The 8,471-nt window shown below is 46.4% G+C and overlaps 1 pseudogene; it reads left to right on the top strand.

Moving 5' to 3' along the window:
* The first annotated feature begins 2,410 nt into the window (after window positions 1-2,410).
* Window positions 2,411-2,529, top strand: LOC134912475 (5S ribosomal RNA; annotated as a pseudogene).
* The last annotated feature ends 5,942 nt before the right edge of the window (window positions 2,530-8,471 follow it).

Here is an 8,471-nt window from a genome sequence, read left to right as displayed (position 1 = left end):
GGTTGACACTAGCGTGGGTTGTTGTCGCATTCCTGCGGACAAGGTCAGGAAGCTTTTGGGACAGATCGAGGACTGCTTGAGTAAGCGTAGAGTTAGACTTCGTCAGGTGCAGTCTCTTTTAGGCTCCTTTAATTTTGCTTGCCGGGTCATTCCTATGGGGAGGGTTTTTTGCCGTAAGATCGAGAGGGCCACGGCTGGAGTGACTGGGCTGCATCACACCATTCGTCTGTCTCGTGAGATTAAGGACGACCTTAGAACTTGGTCGACCTTTTTGGTTACCTTTAATTCAGAATTGTTGTGGCCCCTCCGGCCCATCGCTAATTCTTCCCTGGAGCTGTTCACAGATGCTGCAGGTTCTATGGGTTTTGGTGCTTTTTTCCAAGGCGAGTGGTGTGTTTCGGCTTGGCCCCGGTCTTGGGTATCTCGTGGTTTTACCGCTAACCTACTTTTATTGGAGCTGTTTCCAATAATTGTGGTGGTGGAGTTGTGGGCCTCCAAGTTGGCGAACCGGACGATCGTCTTTTGGTGCGACAATTTGGGGGTGGTACAGGCGGTAAACAATCAACGTGCATCGTCGCCACAGGCTTTGCGGCTGTTGAGATTTTTGGTGTTACAATGTTTACGTTTTAACATCAATTTCACGGCGAAGCACGTGCCTGGGGTCGAGAACGGCATCGCTGATGCGCTGTCACATTTCGACTTTGCCAGGTTTCGCAGGTTGGCCCCTGGGGCGGAGGCCCTAGGCTTGACATGTCCAACTTCTGTTTGGCAGATTATAGAACTGGCGTAGTCGGCTTGGCGCTGAATTCCTTGGCTCCTTCGACCCGTCGGGCATATGCTGCGGCTTGGCGTGAGTGGCAGGCGCACCAGCTTAGGTGTGGGGCCGGGGGTAAGTCAGAGGAGGATGTTTTGTTGGCCTTTGTTTGGGAGTGTTACCAGAGTGGTAGGTCCAAGGCATCCATGTCCGCGGCTTTGGCGGGGATTTCATTCCATGCTCGGTTGCAGCAGGGGACGGACCCCACCAGGTCGTTTACTTTATCCAAGGCGCTCAGGGGTTGGGCAAGGTTAAGTCCATCCCAGCCAGATACGCGCAGGCCTATTGTCACGCAGTTATTGCGCGAGCTTATGGCGAATCTGCCGTCGGTGACTGATTCTGCGTTTGAGGCGTCCCTTTTCCGTGCAGCCTTTTCCTTTGCATTTTTTGGGGCCTTTCGGGTTGGCGAGCTGGTGTCCGCTAATAAACGGTCCACTGATACAGGCATGCTTTTCAGGGACCTGGTGCTCAAGGAAGGTGTCGTCATGTGTAGGTTACCCCGCTCCAAGACCGACCAGCTGGGTCGGCGACGCTGGGTGACTTTGAAGGCTCAGGACGATGACGAATAATGCCCTGTACTGCTTGCAAAAATTTATTTGCCTCTCACTCGGTTTCAGTTTGCCGCTGTGTTGAAGCGCTGTTTGGTCGCCCTGGGGCTTAATAGCGCTGAATATGGGACGCATTCCTTCCGCATCGGTGCGGCAACTTGCGCTGCGGCACGCGGGCTTCCACCGTCAGCCATTCAGGAAATGGGACGTTGGAAGTCAGCGGCGTTTAAGTCTTATATTAGATTGGATAAGGTTTAATGTTGCGCTACTTGCGCTAACCCAAAAACTTTGTTTATCTGCCAATTTTGGAATGGCTAGCATTCCACAATTGGAGGTGTGAAGGAATTTTTTAAATGTTTCCTCCGAGGGGGCCTAATTACAATTGGCTGACACTCCAGGTCCACGGGAGGTTTTTAAGTTTTCTCCTTCACTTGGGTTTTATGTTACTAACTATTCGGTTCGATGTAACGGATCTAATTACCCGTTTTTATGTGCACGGCCTGACCAGGCCTTATCCGATATAGCCTGTCGAGTTGTTAACTTGTTAACACTGCCTTAGTATTGTCAAGAAGATTTTATGTGCATATAATATACATACCTATGTTTATTTATTTCCTATATTCTTCCTTGCGATACCATTGTACTTTGTGACAACCTACATTTCCCTAGGGGATCTCCAAAAACAGTACTTTAGTCTTACTGTCCATTATACGTGCTCACTGAGGTGATCACTCTCTGAGCCTGACTGCATCCACAGCATATATATACACTTTTTTGCATTATTCTATTGTATTTCTACACCAATTATTGAGACATATCAATTTTGAACTAAATCCTTTTCTTCATCTGTCTCGTGGACTCTCATCCTCAATTCACGGAGCACAGAGCCACGAAAGTGGGTGCTGTTGAACCGTGCCTAACATGGAAAGCAGATCCACCTAATCTTACTTATCTCCTTTTTTCTCCTCTTTCTTGCTTCTCTCTATCATTTCCTACTGAACTTTTTCGTATATAGGTGCACTCTCATTGGCGTACTGATCATACTATTCTCTACTATCATACCACGCTGCCATCGCCCGATCTCGTCCGATCTTGGAAGCTAAACAGCGTTGGGCCGGGTTAGTACCAGGAAAGGAGACTACCTGTGAATACCTGGTGTTGTAGATCAGGAATTTTTTCCTCTCTGTGTGAGAAGAACACGCCAACAGCAGTATCACCACTATTTCTTTCCTATATTCTCTTATCCAGCCAGTGGATGTTCAATGCAGATCAATGTTTTTTCTACTTACAATCATGGTATTTATCGAATGATTCAGGTGCTAGAGTCTGGTGACCGCCAAACTGCTATATATCTACTTAATCTAAGTAATTATAGTTGAGGATTTATATATGAATGCTTTTATCACTCCTCGGTCCTATCAATACAGTTATCTGTACTGGTCAGGGGAACAGGTGGTATGACAATTCTGTGTCTACAAACCTTTCCAATCATTCTTTATATGAAGAGACCAGAACATTTTAACATTTTCTTCTCTATTCTTTATTTTTTGGATCGTTTAGATGTGTAAAATGTGTTTTCACTATTACTAATAAAAGTTATGTTTTAACATTCTCTGATATTTCTCATACATCATAGGAACTTTCTTTCCTGTATAGAGTGCGCCCACACAAGAGCCTTCTCTCTCTCCCTTGTTAGTCAATGTACTTTCTGGCTCTGGGCGCACCACCAATGAGGACAGCATTTAGGAGAAAAATATAGATATTTTCTCGCACCCGCCACCAAGGGTAATTAATTGTCAGTTTTTGGTTATTTTCAATTCACTAAATTTTTGTGACCTGTGCTCAATCGCCCTATGCCTTTGTCATAAATTATTCCTTTGTTTGTCTGGGGGGGATCCCGGACCATCACAGCGCTTGACAGGGCTAGGAAGAAGATTAACTTTGCTGTGTCAAAGTTTGTGTTGGCTGCTGGTGGTTTGGCTGTTAGACATCCGCTATTGGTGATCCAGAGCCCCTTTTATTTTAGGAAGGATGGTGTGCATCTCTCCCATTTTGGGATTGGAGTTTTTCTGAGGGCGCTGTTTTCTTGTCTAGATTAGTTTGTTATCTTTGTGTCACGATCCGGGTATCTGGACGACATTATTTACCTTTCAGGTGTCTCCTGAGGCTGGCTTAGTGTCCTAGGCCCGGTTCCCAGCGGTGTTGCTAACATTCATATGTCACGTTTCATCTCTGCTAATCTGTGGTTATTGTCCTTCCAGTGCCCGGGCGACTGGCATGGCGCAGTCATCTTAGCTCTAGTCACATGACCCTGTTCTCCAATCCATAGCTCCGCTGAAGTCTGCCTAATTGCTCATTCAATCCCTGCATACCTAAGGGTATAAAGGTATTGAGTCTGAACCAGGAAATCGTCAGTGCTTTGGCTGTCAAACCTTGTTTCCAGTCTCTCTCTGCTGTGGTTGTTTTCATTACAGGTTTCCAGCTCCTGTTTCCAGATTCCACTAAGAGACCCGCACCAGCCTACCACCCTTCGGTGCAGCCTGACTCTATAGTCTCCTGTGTTTGCTCCAGTCTCCGGCTACAGTCTCATCTGCTTCCAGCGGTCAGCTTCCAGCAGTGATCAGCTATCTTAAAGAGCCGGTGCTTTTCCAGATATTACCTGCATACCATCAGTTACCTGCATACCATCAGTTACCTGCAAACCATCGGTACTTGCAAACCGTCGGTTTCTACTTCTTCACTCCCTAGCTTCATTCTACTATCTGGCTGGTCCCATCCAGCATCTACTCCATGTCTTAACACCTGGCTGGTTCCATCCAGCGTCCTCAGCAGCTACCTCAACTACAGTGCTACCAGCTTTCAGTACAACACCTGCTGGTGTGTTCCTCGGCTATACCTCATACTACGGACGGGTCTGGTAAGGACATTCCACCTCTGGGACATTAAGAACTGTACCTACTGCTACCAGTACCCTGTGGCCGTTGCCAACCAGTAGTTCTCCAGGAACTGTTTTTACTTAATCTGCTGTATACTCTTCGTTGACTTATTACTGCTGTGATTACATGGAGATCTGTTAATAAACACTTATTGACTTTTTAATCCTGGTTGTCGTGGTCACGCCTTCGGGCAACCTTTCTACATCCTACTCGTATGTCCAGGGGTCTGATAAAACCTCCAAAGTTTAGCTTCACCCCAGCCCCTACAACTGAGGCTTCCTCCTGTCAGCTCAAGCCCTCAGTTGTGACACTTTGTAGGTAGGGATAGGATTTGTTTTGATAGGTATTTTGTTCTTTTAGTTGGATTTTATTTCATATTGGGTTGGCGGGCTGCGTTTCTCTGAAACTGGCAGTGGCGGGAAGGCGCTACTGGCCAGCGGTCACTTGTAGCATAAGTGGTGTTGTGGGGCACTTACCCCTTTTGAAGGATGGCGAGTGTGTCCTGCCCTTGTGGGGGGGCGAGGGGCGCTTCCTTTGTGGAGAATCCTCACTCTGCTATAGGAAGGGGTGGTGAGACCTTCGCAACACAGGTTATATATAGATGGGGCGCTTCAGTCGCACCCATGACAGTTGGGGCGTTTAGTTGCCGCCATTTTTTAATATCATGACTAGAGCTGGTTAGTGGTAGCGTCTTCCTGGCCACCCACTACGAGTGAGGTCATTCCAATTAATAAATTCAATGACCATTTAATTCAACGCAGTTGTGTCCGTGTCGTTATTTTTAGTTGATAAGCTAGGTTAAAGTGTATAGTTAATGTCAAGCACAATAAATTAATAGACGCCTTAGATAAGGAGAGTGCCTGGCTGGGCACGATATCTATATAAGAGTCTTGCAATTTTGTGATTGGTTGAAGAGGTCAATTGTTGCTAGGCAGATCACAGTTTTGAGTGAGTAGTAATTGGTTAGGGCCAGCCTATCGGTGAGTGTAGGGGAGGTGTTTAGTGCATTAAGGGTAGAAACTTCCAGAGTTGCTTCCTCTTGTTGGCTGGAAGCCCACTCACCCACCCTATTGGCTCTCTAATTTGGCCCTCTTCAATTTGGCTTAGTATTATCTTTCTTTCAGACTTAGTGGGCGGGAAGGCGCTACTGGCCAGTGGTCACTTGTAGCATAAGTGGTGTTGTGGGGCACTTACCCCTTTTGAAGGACGGCGAGTGTGTCCTGCCCTTGTGGGGGGCGAGGGGCGCTTCCTTGGGGAGCGTCCTCACTCTGCTATAGGAAGGGGTGGTGAGACCTTCGCAACACAGGTTATGCTGATATATATAGATGGGGCATTTCAGTCGCACCCATGACAGTTGGGGCGTTTAGTCGCCGCCATTTTTTAAGATCATGACTAGAGCTGGTTAGTGGTAGCGTCTTCCTGGCCACCCACTACGAGTGAGGTCATTCCAATTAATAAATTCAATGACCATTTAATCCAACGCAGTTGTGTCCGTGTCATTATTTTTAGTTGATAAGCTAGCTTAAAGTGTATAGTTAATGTCAAACACAATAAATGAATAGACGCCTTAGAATAGTTAGTAACTATTTTTAATGCTTTCCTTAGTTTATTGGTGATATTGTGCTACTGTGTGTTTGTTGTGGCACATTCACAGGTTTACACAAATATTATTTATAATTATGTAAATTATATTATACAAGCAATATGTGAGTGCTTTGTAGTGTTATTGTATGTATTTGTAATGTAGGCCCATGTTTGTGGCCTCTCCATTATCTCCTGCGTTGCACTTTCCAGAGTGCATATGGCTATTGTCCAATATTGTTGTGGTAATGTGTGTGTGTTGTCAATCTCATATTAACTAATAATGTGGTTGTAAACAAAAACACAGCACACAAAAATAGGATTTTAATTAATTCCTGGTAAATCCTTTTCTCGTAGTCCGTAGAGGATGCTGGGGTCCATTTTAGTACCATAGGGTATAGACGGTTCCGCAGGAGCCTTCGGCACTTTAAGACTTTTCAACAGTGTGAAGTGGCTCCTCCCTCTATGCCCCTCCTCCAGACCTCAGTATAGGAACTGTGCCCGAGGAGATGGACATTCTCAAGAGAGGAATTACTATTAAACTTGTGGCGAGATTCACACCAGCTCACACCATCCATAAATAACATGTCGGCTAACATGGACTTTAACATAAGTCATGCCAACCAGCATGCATAACGCAACAGCAACAGCTGTTAACAACTGAACACGTGAAAAAATGTACAAAAAGATAAACGTAATCAGCAGGAAAAATGAACACTGGGCGGGCGCCCAGCATCCTCTACGGACTACGAGAAAAGGATTTACCAGCAGGTAATTAAAATCCTATTCTCTCTTATGTCCTAGAGGATGCTGGGGTCCATTTTAGTACCATGGGGATGTACCAAAGCTCCTAGTACGGGCGGAAAAGTGATAATGTTCCTTCAGAACTGACTGACCAAACTGTAGGTCGTCAGCAGCCAAGGTGTCAAACTTATAAAACTTAGCAAACGTGTTTGCACCTGACCAAGTAGCAGCTCGGCAGATTTGTAAAGCTGAGACACCCCGGGCAGCCGCCCAGGACGAACCCACTTTCCTTGTAGACTGGGCTTTTACCAAAGTCGGTAACGGCAATCCTGCCGTGGAATGAGCGTGCTGAATGGTACCCTTGATCCAGCGCGCAATAGTCTGCTTAGAAGCAGGACCTCCAATCTTGTTGGGGTCATAGAGGACAAACAAAGATTCTGTTTTCCTTATCCTAGCCGTTCTTGCAACATAAATCCTCAACGCCCTGACGACATCCAAGGATTTTGAGACGGCTGAGGTGTCAGAAGCCACTGGCACCACCCCTGGTTGGTTGATATGAAAAGAAGACACAACCTTTGGAAGAAAATGCTGACGTGTTCTTAGTTCAGCCCTATCTTCATGAAATATTAAGTAAGGACTCTTGTGTGAGAGAGCTCCTAACTCAGACACCCATCTTCCTGAGGCCAAGGCCAATAGCATGACCACTTTCCAAGTGAGAAACTTCAACACTACGCTTTGTAGAGGCTCAAACCAGTCCGATTGAAGGAACTGCAACACCACATTAAGATCCCATGGCGCCGCAAGAGGCACAAAGGGAGGTTGGATGCGCAGAACCCCCTTTACGAACATCTGGACCTCAGGAAGAGAAGCCAATTGTTTCTGAAAGAAAACTGACAAGGCCGAAATCTGAACCTTGATAGATCCTAATCTCAATCCAGCATCCACACCCCGCCTGTAGAAATAGGAGAAGACGTCCTAATTGAAAATCCACCGCAGGAGACTTCTTGGATTCACACCAAGATACATATTTTCTCCAAATACGATGGTAATGTTTGCACGTTACCCCTTTCCTGGCCAGAATAAGTGTGGGAATTACTTCATTGGGAATACCCTTACAGGCTAGGATCTGGCGCTCAACAGCCATGCCATCAAACGCAGCCACGGTAAGTCCTGATAAACTAACGGCCCCTGCTGAAGCAGGTCCTCGCGAAGAGGATCTTCCAGTAATAACTCCTGAAGATCTGGATACCAGGCCCTCCTTGGCCAGTCTGGAACAATGAGAATTGCTCGAACTCTTGTTCTTCTGTTGATCTTGAGAACCTTTGGAGCAAGTGAAAGTGGAGGGAACAGATACACCGACTGAAACACCCACTGGGTCACCAGTGCATCCACTGCTATTGCTTGTGGGTCTCTTGACCTGGAACAATATGTCGGAAGCTTCTTGTTGAGACGAGATGCCATCATGTCCACTTGAGGAACACCCCAATGACTTGTTACCTCCACAAAGACTTCTGGGTGGAGGCCCCATTCTCCTGGATGGAGATCATGTCTGCTGAGGAAGTCTGCTTCCCAGTTGTCCACTCCCGGAATGAAAATTGCAGATAGAGCTTTTGCATGTCTTTCTGCCCAGAGGAGTATCTTTGTCACCTCTGCCATTGCCGCCCTGCTTTTTTTCCGCCTTTATGGTTTATGTAAGCTACTGCCGTTACATTGTCTGACTGGATCTGTATGGGACGACCTTGAAGAAGGTGTGCCGCTTGATGAAGGCTGTTGTACACAGCTCTCAACTCCAGAATGTTTATGTGAAGGTGAGTTTCTTGACTTGACCATCTTCCTTGGAGGCTTTCT

This window comes from Pseudophryne corroboree, chromosome 4 (genome assembly GCF_028390025.1).
Source record: "Pseudophryne corroboree isolate aPseCor3 chromosome 4, aPseCor3.hap2, whole genome shotgun sequence".
In the NCBI taxonomy this organism is placed as follows: domain Eukaryota; kingdom Metazoa; phylum Chordata; class Amphibia; order Anura; family Myobatrachidae; genus Pseudophryne; species Pseudophryne corroboree.
This window is presented reverse-complemented; position numbering and strand designations above follow the sequence as displayed.